The sequence below is a fragment of the Tenebrio molitor genome, chromosome 1 (assembly GCF_963966145.1).
Source record: "Tenebrio molitor chromosome 1, icTenMoli1.1, whole genome shotgun sequence".
Taxonomy (NCBI): domain Eukaryota; kingdom Metazoa; phylum Arthropoda; class Insecta; order Coleoptera; family Tenebrionidae; genus Tenebrio; species Tenebrio molitor.
The window spans coordinates 39,457,303-39,472,706 of record NC_091046.1 but is presented as its reverse complement, the minus strand read 5'-3'; the positions used below and the strand labels follow the sequence as shown (position 1 = coordinate 39,472,706).

At 38.8% G+C, this 15,404-nt stretch overlaps 1 protein-coding gene across 8 annotated transcripts in view; it reads left to right on the top strand.

Moving 5' to 3' along the window:
* The window catches only part of LOC138126562 (irregular chiasm C-roughest protein-like), a 104,998-nt gene that overhangs the window by 39,240 nt on the left and 50,354 nt on the right, over window positions 1–15,404 (top strand). The window contains exon 1 of one of the 8 annotated variants that reach the window (XM_069042376.1): window positions 2,226–2,647. The exons of 6 other annotated variants lie outside the window; for them this stretch is intronic. The gene's annotated coding sequence lies outside the window, so the exon portion shown is untranslated. Of the gene's footprint in view, window positions 1–2,225; window positions 2,648–15,404 lie in introns of those variants that run through there. One more of the 8 variants, XM_069042364.1, reaches the window with a different exon arrangement.

Sequence of the window (15,404 nt, the reverse complement as noted above, 5' to 3'; positions counted from 1 at the left end):
TTCGCCGCGCCAACTATAGTTTTTTTTTTATGTAATTCATTCATAGTTTCTGAATTTTTATAATTTTCTAGACTAAATCAGTCGACAAATTGGTACAGTTTTTACTTAATTCAAAATAATTTGTTTATTTTTTAATTTTCTAACTAAAAAATGAAAAGCTCTGCAATCAATAAATAGTAATTAAGATTAAAGTAAAAATTTTATAGATATGTTGTGGTTCATTAAAATGTGGTAAATTCAACAAACGCTTGCGTATTTTCTGTTTTTTTCTCTGTTCTAGAATTCAAGAGCTTTTATTTTTAAGTTATTCTTGTGTTACGGCCTGAAAGCGTCTGTATTGTTTCGTGCAACAATAAAGCACTTTGCATTTTTATAATTAATCGACACTTCCATCCCCCTTTTCGTCTGAGAAAGTAGTTCGTTTATTTTTCCAAATTGCTGTTTAATCTACACCCTTTCCTGCACCTCGCAGTAACCCTTCGACATTAAGTGAAGCTGATTTCTCAGATAAAAAAAAGAATAAACGTGATGGGGCGTTTTCGTAAATAAAAGATAGATAAGCCGAACCGGGACCGATCTGGGGATAAAAGTTCATTCAGAAAAAAAAACGTAATTTATCCCTAGCGCTTGCAAACTCCACACTGTCTGCTTACGGCCAAAGTAAAGCAACGTGACAGATACTTCTAGTTATTAAGTTTGAAAATTGCCCAGACTCCGGGCTCCAAGTGAGAACTTCGATCGGGTCAAGAAAAAAAAATTAATATATTCACCAGCGGAGCGATCCCGAAAAATCATAATTTTTTGTCGACGACGTTTATGGCTCAACTATTTACTTTTTTCGGGGCAGCCACGTCTCGGATGTAATTACGGAATTTGAATAATGAGATTTTAATGATGAGGAAAAGTCACGTTTGTGGAACGCATCGGACAATTGTGAGCTCTCGGATCTGGACGCTGAAAGGACGGATTGGGTCTTATCAGCTCTTGGGTTTAATCAGCGATGGCGCAAGCAGTGGCGTGCTACGACAATGTTGAGCAAAATGCGACCCCAGACTTCAGTCCAATGTGTCTCTAGTCCACAGAGAGTGATTGATAAATTTTAGGTGGACAGATTTTTTATAATTCTTGTTTCATTCTATGTGGTAATGATTGGAATGCAGAATTTTAAGATTGCAAAATACCTACATTGATTTAAATTGGCTTCAAAAGATATTGTTCTTTATGTGCATTTTTTTAATGTTAATGGAATACAGAAAATTAATAACAGCTTTTAAAGAAACAGATGGCGCCACGGTCAGCGTCCGAAAAAGTGCGTCCGAAAATGTGTTACTTTTCGTCCGCTTGTGAGTACGTAAAATTATCGTTTTCATTAAGGGTGCTAAGAAATATTTTATTTACTCTCAAAATTTATCTTGTAGTTTACCCTTGATGTTTTTGTTCAATAACTGTTGAGCATATGTATTGTCTTTTAAAATTTATTTTTAGAAAGTTTGACAGTAAAGCTACGCGATGGAAATTGTTGACATGCTTCGATAGCTTAATTTTTCTGTTAAAAACTGTGATCGACAAAAAGTACAATTAATAATAATTTTTTTCTCACCTAAAACTGTTTCATTCACTTTCACAAAACAGTAAATTAAAATTAGACAACACTTTAAACCAAAGTACTTTTTGTGAAGAGGAAATAAAAATGAAATCTGATCCAGATGATCACTTCGTTCTGTGCAAAAAACTTTTGTTTATATGAGACGATGTTTCTTGTCGTTAGTTACGCAATTACTACACATTCTTTTCATACAGTTATTATAACTAATTAAATGACTTCACATTTTTATTCTGGTCCAGTTAAAATTCGCGAATTACTCACTGAGCGCCCCAGTTGCCCCCCCAAATACGCAACTCCTTTTCTGAAGACGGTGAAGCTGTGAAGTCACCGGATGGTGCGATTCGAGTGTCGGTGCAGGGCCGCACTAGGGCCCGGCTGAATAAAAAATCCAAGAGACAGGGTCAAACTAATTATACTAATTAAACCAGGTTTCACCCTTTGTCAAGTCTCAACAATCTCACTAACAGTGTAGCGCGCTACTTGATCCGACTACAAGAAGGTTGTTTCTGATTCCCGTATAATTACGACCACCGCTCGCTCTTCTCTTTCTACGATGATTGATTAGTGTTGCTTCTGTCTCTGTCGGCGGCGTGCTGGTAGGGAACCAGTCGTCAGTTTGTTGCTGACTCTCGACTGGTTCACTACGAGCAGAACCCGTCCAGTTGCTACCGAACTGCTGCGGAGTGAACGTCACCGCTGCGCGTACGACTCCTACACGCGATTATTTTTTTATTGTTTTTCAGCGCCCGAAAAAATATTACGTGCCGTGGTATGAAATTAATTCGGCGAGTTCCTTAATGCACACGAACTCTTTATGCAAATCGGCGACGATTCGAGCTTTCCGCCGACCCGAAACGTGCTTTCTTCGAACTAACCAGTGGAGCTTTCGCAGGATCTAGTGACCACCCCGCTGTGCTGAAATTTTATGTTCGATGTGTTCAATTACTCTGTGATATTGTTGTGCATCTGTCACTTTCTGTGCCTTTTGGTGTCAATTTTGTGTTGTTCTCGGAGCTTTTTCGGATTTCCTTAAATATTTCCGTGAGTATTTGCCGAATGACAGAGCGGAAATCATTACCACCTGACATTTGAATTTATCGGTGTTTCGTGGCCGAAAAGTTCTTGTTTTCCGCGATTAGGCGCGAGCGCCCGGACTACTCCGGCCGCTCCGGTCGAAAATTTTAAAGCTGCGGTTTTTTCTCCGATCGCCGTGTAATCTCGACGCAATCGGTACGACTCGACACGCACCCTCGTAAAAATACAAATATCGAATTATCGCACGAGGATTTTACGGAATTTTTCAGGTCCAGGACAGTCGCGACTCGTGTTTACACAAAATATGCAAATAAATCCCCCTTGTGTGTCTGGACAAATACCCGGCGGTATTCATTTTTACTAAATCGTTTATTTTTCGAATTCGCAAGCACCTGACTCGAATCGCGCCGAATAATATTTTTCTTTTCTGATTTACTCCTCCGCCATCCGTTTAATTAAAACATAACGTCCGCGTGTTATCAATTTTTTTCGGTGACAAGAGGGAAATTGCTGACGGGGCCGTTGCAATAATGGGGTTTTAGTGTCCCAGCCGCGAAATTATTTCAGCTTAATATTGCCGGATTATCTTTAATAGCTGTGAAAATTATGATGTAATGTTCCCGCGAGATAACAAAATATACAAAATATAAAAACAAAGTTTCGGGATGGCTCTTTTTTATTTATGCGCATATCTATATTTCATTTAATGGCTTTACCCATTCTCCCTCAACTTTATGATATCTAAACTTTTTGAATGTTTTAGCATACCAAGTTATATGATCAATAAAAACATTTCAGGCAAATTATATTTCTCGAATGCCGCGTACTTAGGGCACTTTTACTGCGTTCGAAAAAATACGAGCACAAAATTCACCTACTCAAGGAAATTAACCGCTAACAAATTGCACACAGATGCACGACACGGACATCATCTAGCTCACAACAGTCATAATCGACGATCTGATACAATCAGAATTTCCACAGATTAACCTGATTCTCGTAGGGTCATCGTCGCACAGTGCTCGACCCAGTTCCAAACGATGTAATTTTTTTCGCAGTCCCGTAAGAGAAAATTTGATAAAACACAAAACTTTGTCCAGACTAACGCGATTATGAACAAAACGAGTCCGGCATGTTTAAAAATTAGTTACAGTTAGCGTTTCTGAGAATTGTCTTTGTTTTACGACCGCTAGTGCACTTTCCAAATTACTTCAAAATTTAATGAAGACACAGACGAATGGGCGAACCGCAACTGTGCTTTTATTTTTGCGGGAATTTTTCATAAAAGCACTAGAGCGCTGCTAGGTAATGAAGCGAGTTAAATTTATCCAGGGCAGAGAGGTACCAAATAATAGTTCTCTGACAATATCCGATCGACATGGGAAGTTGATAACGAGGGACACCACCGCTGTAATCATAATCAAATTGCTAGTGGGTAAAAATAATTTCCTATCTGATGATTGTCTGATATTTTGTTTTCCTCCGAGAACAATAAATTATTCAAAATCTTCCACCCACTTGCTCGTATGACATAATCACAGTATCGATTAAATTATTATCGGGGGTAATTTTCTCAAGGGCGACGTATCACGTTTAAACATTGTTTTGCACAACGCAACGTTTACTACTTCCAGATGAAGCTCTGGTTCGAAACCCTCGAATGAAAAAATCGCAGGTGTTATTTTTCACGATGATCGATTTTGTATTTGTAGGCGCACAAAATAAACATCAGGAAAATCATAAATAATCCTCCCGAATTAAACGATTTTACGCTAGAAGGGAGATTCATTAAACAACCCCGAAACGAGTAGTTCAGCTGCAGCAGTTTGTCCGGATTTGGGAAGGTCGCAAGAAATTTTTTACCATTTTCAAAAGTTGTAAACTCGCGTCTGAGGCGCTGGGAAAAATAAAAAGACTTGCAGGCTGGCGCCATACGTCCCGTGTAAGATGATCTCGAGACGCCATAATTAGCTTCAATTTCCGGATGATCAGACCACTTTTGTCTAAGATTCACTGAAGGAATCGACCAGCAAGCGCACACCTTTTTTTAACCAATTGCTTCGTACCGTGGCGGATCGCAGTGCGATAAAAAATCAAGCAGTCAATTATTTTTGTAATAAATTTCTGTTTTGCTAATCACGGGAAATTCGTTTCCGTGATTATTGCGGGGCCCAGAACTGAAAGTTGATTGGCTTTTTAGCCAGTTCTAATAGTTAATAAATTATCTCTCGATTGTCTTTTTATTTTTGGCGCACAAGAACGAAAATATCGCAAAATTGCACAATAATGTGAAACGCTGGAACAGGAATGCAATATTCGATGCAGGTCTCATCGATAATTCGTATTTTTTGTCGAAACTGTTATTGCTTGCACAAATTTGGTTCTGTGGAGTAGCACCATTAGATTAAAAATTTGTTTGCACATAGAGGAAAAGCGGAGTTAATTGTTTCTCGACGTGGACACAGTTTGGTCAAGTGTTTTTAAATCGAGAAAAGCAGGGACGTTGTATCGCGTTGTTCATCATTTCGAGACGTTTCGGTATTAATCATGGGCGACTGGAGAATTTTCTTTAATTGGTGCGGCTGGCAGGAATGCCGAGATTCATTAGTCCGTTCGGGGAGCATGTATGAATCGTTAATTTTTCGGTCCCATTAATTGCCTGATTAGGATTCAGGTCCGCTGGCCAATAAATTTTTAGGTGGTGTGTATGTAACATATCTGAGCTTTAGCCGGGACCTGATTTACAATCGGCGCCCACGGTATTTAAATATTCAATCCAGAAGTGCGTAGCCCCCGGAAAATCCCGGATTCCGTCATACTTAACGCACCGCGATCCGGCAAAATAATTTAGTATTTAGTCGGCGGAAAATCAAGATTTTCCGACGAAATTCGTCCGGTATCGACGAAGCGGATTTCACCCGGAGCTTTGCACCGACTCCGGACACCACCGGAGGCGCGGCGGTCGCCGATAATCGAATATACACGGCTGATGTTTTAGAAGTAATGCGTTTATACCGGGACACTGTTTTATAACGAACTCCAACGTTTGACGGTCATCCTGGTTGGCGTTAATGCACTTAACGACTTCCAATCGGGCCGGCGCAGATAAATCCTTCACCGCAAGGACGAGTTTTTCGCGGTTTCAGGACCGACTTGCCGACGCGTAATTGGTCGCTTTCAGCAAGCGCCCGACTGAAACGCGAGTATGTAACCCGTTATACACCGGAGTCGCGCCTGTTGCATAACGAACGATTGATTATCCTTCCAGCTTCTCACCTCATCGTTTTATTTTGACAACACCAGGCAAAGTCGAAGCGTTATTGCGCCTCTAGGACGTCATAAATTTAAGCCACTTCCAGTTTTTACCTGCAATTATCTGTAATTGTATCGAATTTGCCACCTTTTAACGCCGGTTCTTTGCCTCGCCGTCGCGATTTTCGTGGGAAACAGTCTGAAATGTGTGATTTAGTAAATATAAATAGTGCGAGACCGTTCGCCCCGTTTTATTCCCAATAAAATTTTTATCGGCTGCAGCGGCATAAAAACAAACTGTAAATCTTTAAATAGTTACTTTTTATTATCATCGAAATGCATCTGAAACGTGTAAGACAATGGTCCGTGGGACTGGGTGTTCCGGGGCTGTTATCAGTATTTACTGCATATTAGTGCAATTAATTTTTCGAAGTAACCGTTCTATTGCGAAACGGGATTATGAATTCTCACGGCCCCATTAAGTTGGAATCTTGATAAGGCTAATTAGAGTGAATCGCCTTTGAGGCGAATAATTTTTAGTTGAGTCGGTTATCTCGGCGTTGAGCCGCTTCAAAATCGCAAAATATCGATCGCGTCGCACTCGTGGCTGTTGATTTTTAGTTGTGCAAGAAGAGGAGTTTGTGGAGGAGCAAAGCAGAACGGAACGGCGTTTCTGATCTCGTTGGCGCTTTGAGGACGGTTAAATCGATGCCTCCGGGTACTTCGAAAGTTAATTGTTCTTCTCTTACCATTGATACAAAGTTGGGGCGAATATATGCGAAATTTTATACGCCACTGCCTCCCGCTTAGCTGCCATTATTCCGCAATTTTGGCGTTACCTGATGTACCTCCAGTTAATTCCTGGTTAATTTACATTTCGCGGTAGCGTAAAGGCGGTTCTGATTATGTTACGGGAATTACCACCTAATTCATTGTCGCTTATAGGTTTTATCTTCCGTGTACTCCCGCGAGCTATTTAATATGGATGGGTGGAGTGTGACGCGTCCTCGACTTCACACCACCAAACAAATAAAGAGGGGATTTTTGTTGCACTCGTAATGCAGCGAGCGCCGTCTCGATAAGGGCGATTTAAAAGACAAATGTTTATGTGCCGAAGGCACGATTGCAAAGCTTTATGCCATAAGCGGAATGCAAAAGTCGACTTTTCTCTCGACAAAGGGAAACGTGATCGTAAAAGGAAAAGAACGCATGCAGAAATGAAAACGTCTTAATTTAAAGTTGCTGCCGAATGAGCTACAAAGAATCTGAAATGTAGCTAGTTAGGGTACATAGACGGCGAAAGAGGATAAATAATTGAAAGCTCTTCAGTTGGCGCTTTGTCACAGCGGCATTTTTCCCGTCGCTGCGAATTGGAACGTTCGCAATTTGATGTTTGCGGTTAAGAGGATTTGTACTTGGGGCAAACTCCATTAAAACCGCACTACAAGCAGATCAAGGTAATGTGACGGACTAATCGCGCTGACCTCCGCGCGCAATTATCAAAGTTGAAAATTTCCCTCAAGTTGGGAACAAACCCGCACCGACCCACACCCTGGGGCCATCTTTCTGTACCTAGATCCGAGTTGTAGTTAACGCCAAATGTATGTATATCAAATGCAGGTTTTGCCCCTTCGCAGCCTAATAAGCTACAACACCTCCACTGTCATAACTCATGCCGAACAGTCCCTAATTTCTACTTATAAACCGGAAATCCCGAGATATTTCACTTTGTAATTGCCGACCTGTCAATGGGCCAATTGCGCCGCGCCCTGCAAAAATTATTGCCGGACAAAAAATTAAACGTCGTTCGATAACCGCTTAAATCTTCCGAGGGACAGCGTTTTTGCTTTGCGGAGGTCAACGATGTTAATTTAACGACTTATTGATCACCACGACTTATTTTGGGGCAGAAAAAATTAATACATTACCGTAGATACACCCACGCAAAGATAGACCGAAGATACTAAAACTGAAGCCGTTCATTTTCGAAATGAATTAGATAGAATTACAAGCCCGAATAATTTATTCAATCGGAAGTCAATAGTCTAGTTGCCTAAAAGCTCCACGCGAGTAAACAATATCGGGAGCTTGCTCCTGGGCGGGACAAAAAAAGCTCGAATCCTTTTAGACATATTTACTATAAAACTCATAAACAACATTAATAATGCTCTCATTTCCCGAATTAACGGCGCGTGACCCTTGATATTATAAAAAATTCCTGAGCTTTACAACATTTTCTGATTAAGCAGTAATTAGCTTCGTCGCACTTAAGGGTCATGTTACTCGTATTTATGACGGCCATAAACTGGGTGTTGATGGTACTGCGGATTAATTTACGAATTCAGTTATCTTTTTTAGTGGTTGTAATTTTTGAAAATTAACAAATTAAATATTTCCATGACGGCTCTGGATACAGAGCCAACACTGACACCTTCCAGTCACGATTTGTTAGGCGTTGCGAATTACGCAACAAATTTTTTTGACTTGACGAATTTCTCGGATTCAAACTGGTTAAAAATTTAAGGCGAAAAATTAGGGTTGCGTGTTTGAAAATGATTATTCTTCGCAGCTCAACACACCTTTCGGATACTAAAATATTAAGTATGACCACTTGCTAAATAACGATTTACAGTTTAAACTCCTGGATAAGACTGCCGTAAAAAGTAAGGGTAAAAACAGTTATTAGAGATGGCAACAACCATGAGTTAGTGCGGGTTATCAAGCGATCCGAATTGGTTCTTAGAATTAGATGTAATAGGTGTGCTTGCATGAAGCCGTTTTATACAACAGTTTTTCTTTGCATACTCTTCGTGGCGGCCTTTTAATTAAAATTCTCTAGAAATAATCACGCAGGATTATTGACGTAAGATGACGAGCCTGACCAGGTAAAAATGCAACCCAAAATACACTCTACAAAGCATTCATTGTGTTTTGGTATTTAAAAATTAAATCAGGAATCCAAGTACAGTAAATTCGTTTTAATAAACAATTGTCAAAATGTTGTCAAGTTGGTAGACTTGCCAAAATGTCAAACCTAGTTATTTCATAAATCAATCTTGGTATCTCTGTCAGCCAAATTTCATCCATTTGACATGCGCAGAACTTGTTTAAATATAAAGCATAAGATTCAAAATTGGTGAAGAATTTAAAGTTGAAGAATGGGAATGGCTTCACGTAAAAGGGGTACAGGTCAGTTGCTTCTTCAACGTGAAAAGATGGCAAAAAGGTGCAAAGAATTGGACACGGAAAAACCATGAATGGCGATGAAAGAAATTTGCCAGAAAGCTGCTCATATTTTTGATGTAACCTATTTCCTAGTTTCTCATATTAAACTAGTTTTTGTCTTTTATCTTTCCATCCACATTTTATTTAACCGTTCACATTTCCCGATTTATTGGATTTCAAGTAAATATTCTGTACAAACCTTCATTTCTTCTTGCTAAGTTTGAAGACGCAACTCACTTTTCAGAATCATTAAACATCACGAAATATTGCTTTTGATGTGCAAGGTGTTAACAGATATCATTTTTCTGTGGGTACTTTCGTACCGGTCGCTGGATATAACATTATTATTGTGATTTGTGTAATTGCGAAAGTGCAACATATACCTACATAACCTCAATAAAAATCTAGTGTAAAAACCATTATACATCTGGTCCATAAATACAATATCCTGGGGAATCTGGGGTGGTACAGTCCGGTCTTTTAAGAATTTTTGACATTGACAATTGTCTATTGAAACGAATGGACTTTAGGTATTTTATTAGTTTGTCATTGCATTTTTCATTCATATTTAGTACATATTTGAAAATGTTTTCGAACGACAACAGAACGACATGTTTCTACTTAACCATTACTTTTGTGATTTTAATTGCTTATTATTGTTATTAAATTATACTTCATTGAAAGAGGTGTTTTTCTGTCGGAACTTGACATTCATTAGGCTGACGTTAAAAGATATCTATATTTTATGTGTATCATGATAATGTAATAGGGACCGAGATACCTTTATGAATTGTATTTTGGGTTGTATTTTTACCTGGTCAGGCTCGTCATCTTATGTGAATAATCCTCTGTATGCAATGCAACCCACAATACATGTCCAAAAAAGCTGGATATTGTAATTGTAAGATCCAGCTTGTTTTGGAAATGTATTGTGGGTTGCATTTTCAATTCCGTCGGGCTCATTATCACTCGTGAAACACCTGTATATATGATCTATGTAGAATTTGCCTTCTTGATGACATTAATACGTATAAATTCTCTCTCTCGGTATGTTGTTTTTTACTCACTATGCCCAAACAGACACAGCAACAGGCTATTGGTACAGTTGGTTGCAAAAAATACGGGAACTGAATAAAATGACACATTTTTACAATTTTTCAATAGTGTGAAACATTCTTACGAGAGATAGGTTAGAATTATGGTCAAAAATCAATGACATTTAAAAAAATTATTTGACAGGTATTGTCAAGTAGACAATTAATTGACAAATGGGCAAAACCAAATTTACATTAGGAAAATTTTCGTTTCCCGTTTTTTTGCAACCAACTGTAGTACGAGTATATGCCGTTCACGATTGTTTTAAACACGATATTTTTTTGTTACATTGGCGTCAGGTCCTGTCATATGACGTTTCGTTATTAAATATTCGTCTTGTTGTCAATTCCCTAATTGATTCAGTGTAATTCAATTATGCCAAATCACAATATTGCCAACTAAAATGTCAGATTTTCATAGACAGTCCGAATTTGAAACAATCGTGAACGGATAACACATATTACTGATGCTAAACAGATTATTGATACATGTTATCGTAAAATTGAAGAAACGTATTGCAGCCTCGGCTTTATAACAATTTGTTTTGTTAATATTTATTCGCATTCGATTAATTGTGTGGTGTGAAATGTGCCATTTTGTTTAATGGGGAGCATGATGGAGTTTTCTCATTATCAGTTAATTTACTAGAGGCGCTATTGTCACATTTTTCTAAAATTTTTTACAGAGGGCAGCTGCATTTTATCGTCATGTTGACTAAATTTATCGCTGTCTTGGTTTTATGGCACTTTCTTTAGCAACGTTAGGTTTTTTGTACCATAATGAGTTAGACAATTAACCATTTTTCATATACTTTTATTACTCAGCGTATATCTAAAACCATATTTTTTTAACTAGTTGTCCCGTTCTGTTTCGAACCATGAAGGCTAATGTTGTCGTGTTTTCCTACCCGATTCTTGTAATTCTATAATACATTTTTAATTTGACAATAATTTATAGTTACAAATAGTCTCGTATTAAATTTACTGAATTGACGATATTTTGCTATTATTGATGAAATCGATAAAGCCTCCACTCATTAGGGGTCGCAGGTGGGCCAGGGATATATTACCGGTAACTGCTATGAATATTTTATTGTTTACAAGATTGCAGTCTGCAATTTGCCTCCTCTTATCCGGCAAACTCTGCGTGCAAAGTGTTACAGTTGTTGCGTCTTCCACAAAAATTAATCCGTTAAGTCGTCGGTGTCCCGAGCGTAATTGAAACAATCGTGAAATCTGCAAATTTGTGTTTCCTCGAGGACGCATTAAGAAAAGTCAAGAGACATTTTAAAATATCAAAGTTTTGCGTAATTGTCACGCTTCCTGTATAAATATTTAAAAAGCACATTAAAGAGCTTTTTAGAAGCCACTTTTTAACAAATTCGTGAATTTCTCATTCGAATTTATTTCGTGTCGTCTCTGTTGGAATTCGACAAGTATGCTTAGCCCCTTTATGGGCAATAACTCGTAAATTAATGGATTAATCAGTTAACACTTCTGGTTACGAGTGAAATTTGTCTAGTCATTATGGGATAATGGTGTAGGATAACGTGACAGGACAACAATGGCTCCCCTTAAAAACAATGCCGCTAAAACTAGGAATGTTTCATCCAAAAAACAAATACTAGTTAAAGAGGAGGCCCATTCAGTTTCAAGTGAGGATATTGTTCGAAATGTAATGATTTAGTCGATTGCGCCATTGTGCGGCCAAAACAAAGGTAATTTCTGAATTGACTTTTTTCAAACGGTGTTACAGTACAAGCTGAATCCACCAAGTATTGAAACCTTCCGGATTTTGTGCAATCGATTAAGGATAATAACTGGTTGGGAGTTCCAATCGTGTAGCAAAACCGAGTCGTGTCTAATGACCAGAAGTAATTACTGTACGAAGAATTTATTCTATTTGTTCGAATCGACTTGTTGTGTCTTAATGATGGATTAATGTGCTGCACCAGAACAAGCACAAAGGGCGATTGTCAGAGGCCGAGTGCTTTTTCTAACGCCTAATTTATTGCCACCATTGAACGGTATTTAATAACTGCTGGGCAATCAACGGGCAACGTGGACTTTTCGAAGATTCGAAGGCTTTGCTAATCGCTCCGATTTCCGTTACGTTTCATAAAATATGAACATTCAACCCCAAATCCCGTTTACATCGGCTTATCGATTCTTCATTGTAGTGCGGCTCAATTATTCATCATATTTTTTGGCGTTTCGGGTTAGTCCCGTTTGTTTGATAATCAGACCCAACGGCTTTTACGTCGTCCTTTCTAATTTGCATATTTTATTCCACTCTCGAAACGGGTTCGGTTCTGTTGCACCGTTCTTTCACTGTTTATTACTGCAACAAGTACGCAACGCGGGTCCAAGTGGCTTTCAGTTTCTCTTATTTGTCTCGTGAAAATGGAGAAAAACGCGACCGTCGGCAAATCCACCAAGATCTACGTGTCACGTCGAGACAACCTACAAATTATTCAAAATTTTACAGTCCGAAGGTTTTAAAAAATTGTCGCACGCACCACGAAATGAAAGCGCCAACATGTGTTCCGAGACAAGTGGTAATTTTAGGCCACGGTCTTTTCATAAAAACGATTTGTTATTAGGGAGGACAGAAACTCGCTGCTGACAATGACAAAGAGCTTAAAAAAGACTTACGTTCGGGCTGATTAATAAACCAGCATTTCGAGATATTTTTTTATCTATGAGCTGTTCACGAAAGAATGAAGAGCTTAGTAGCAACTTTGTACACTGAGTCAGGATCATCGTGGCTTGATTAAATTCGGGGAAAATCCTATTGGAAGATGAAATAGTTTATGTAAATGACGGAAGACTCACGATTAATTAATCCGGAGACTAGATTTGTCCTTCGTGTTGTTTCCAAGGAACTAACAAATCAATACGTTTAGCGTAGAGGGCGAAGCAAATTCGAGGATAATTAAGAAGAAAGAAATCCGAAACAAGGCTGGTGCGGAATGTGGATGAAAAAGTATTGAAAATCAGATCACCAGATTATGTGAACTAATCTGTAATTACTTAATTACCACTTCAGCGATCCGTCATTAATCATTTATCCGAATTTTTTTGCATAACGGATCTTCTGATCCCACGGAACTGCTTTATTGCTTTATTAGCGACACTGTTAGTAAAATTTTATTGCTAATTAAATTCGCTTCGTCATTTAAAATATTTAAAAAATAATGAGCTAACTGTAAAAATGAATATTATATTGGGCCCGGATGGGTGCGGAATAAGAAAAATGTGAACTTTTGCATTTTATTCACGTTTTATCACCGTCATTAAAATGCACTTTTCTTTTAATGTATGAATGAAAAATTAAAATCGTGTATGTGCGCAACGGCCGATGTCACTCCAAGACTCGTAATAAAAATGCATAAACAATGAGGATTTGCATCGGATTAAAAATGTTTCCACTTTGGTCGTAAAACTAATAATAAAACCGTGAAAAATCGTGGAGATATTACAATCTGGTGATGCGATAAGTTTTCCGTCATTTTATTTTCTAGCGTGTAATAATAATTTAAATGTGATTAACCTTTGTAGTCCTGATTCGGAGTTAGGGGACGTTTAGGGTGTAATAACAGATTAAGTCGTAGAGATACGTGATAATAAGAATAGGTAGCAGTAAAGCCGGTTTTGCATACGTACCGTAATTCGGACCCGGGCATAACCGTAAAGCTTTTACGCTGTTGTTACGCCTACGTTACGATTTGCGGTCGTTCGTTTTGATCCCGTCGCTAAATATTAATTCATAATCGCGATGTTATTATCCTTGGTCAGGTCTTAAATTTGTAACGAGGCGCGAGCAGGAAGTGGAAGTTTCAGACGGGGTGTTGTGTACTCATAAGTGGGAGAAGAAAATTGCCAAGTCCATAATACATCCGCGGAGGGTAGTAAAGCACACGTTCCGAATGGAAAATTGGAGAAATAAATATTGTATTTTCCCCATTTTGGCCGAGAACATGGGCTACGAATTGGTTAATAGCCGGCTAGCATCCCTTTTTAACCACTTTTATTTTACCGTCTAGGTTTGCGGATTTATTTTATGTTCCCGGGATTGAAAGCGATAAATTAAACACTTTTCAGTTCCCCTGGAAGTGTAAAATTTGACGGTCGTAAATAGTTGGTGAAAATTCCGGTTTGGAGTCGCCAATAAAACGGATTATTTAGGTCAGTGCGTTTATGATAATTGCCGAGATTCGAAATGGAGTAGGTTCGGGGTAATTGTCGTTTTACGAGTGCCCCCGTGAAAACTTGTCGACGTAACGTTACATAAGGCCCGAGGCACTATAACAAATGATCATTAATGCAGGGCGGCGGGATTGCTTTTGTAGTCGGTAATAAACGGTAAACACCAGCACTGACACCGCCGCCGTGGAATGAATGCGGGGCTACCGCTGCGATTATGTTCGCGTCACACTCGTTACGGCAATTCCGCACACGTATGAATGGAGGTGTCTCGCTCAGGAGGACCCCGCTGGGGTCGGAAGAAGGGAAACGAAACAAGGAGCCGCTTTAGTGGACCGCATACGTGCGAACTGCCAATACGGCTTTATTCCATTATGTGCGAATTATGATGCAGCACAATAACTCAATTAGGGCAGGGATGGTGGCCGACCTTTATTTATTTATTTTACAAAGAGCGTTTACCAAACGACTAAACACGGGCCACAATCCGACAAAGAACAAAAATAAATACGCTGGGGATAATGCCACAATAATATTCACACAACCCCTAATTAAACCATTGCGCCATCATGCAACACAATACCCAGATTCTACATTGGATGACTATAGTTTTCTTAATCCTAAGAAATGTTTGCTGCGGAAGAGTTAGGTTATGTTTCTTTTCGAATTATTTGTCTAAAAGAGCCATTCCAGCCAAGCGCATTGAGCGTCTGAGGTTCGAATCCTGATCTGGTGTGGGTTTTTTCACGGATTTTTCCCACACCATAACTCTGGTGGTAAATACCAGATCAGTAACATCGCTCAGTGTCTACCTCCATTCTTTCCGAACACATTCTGACATAACCACCTAACTTCCTTCACTTAAAAAGTTGAAACATTGAGGTACAACAGTTTCTCTTGTGGTTCTGTTTGTGTGAATAATTTTTTGCCGTTAGAACGTTCAATATTGTCCAATAACATTTCAATTAGATATTTTTCAAGTTGAT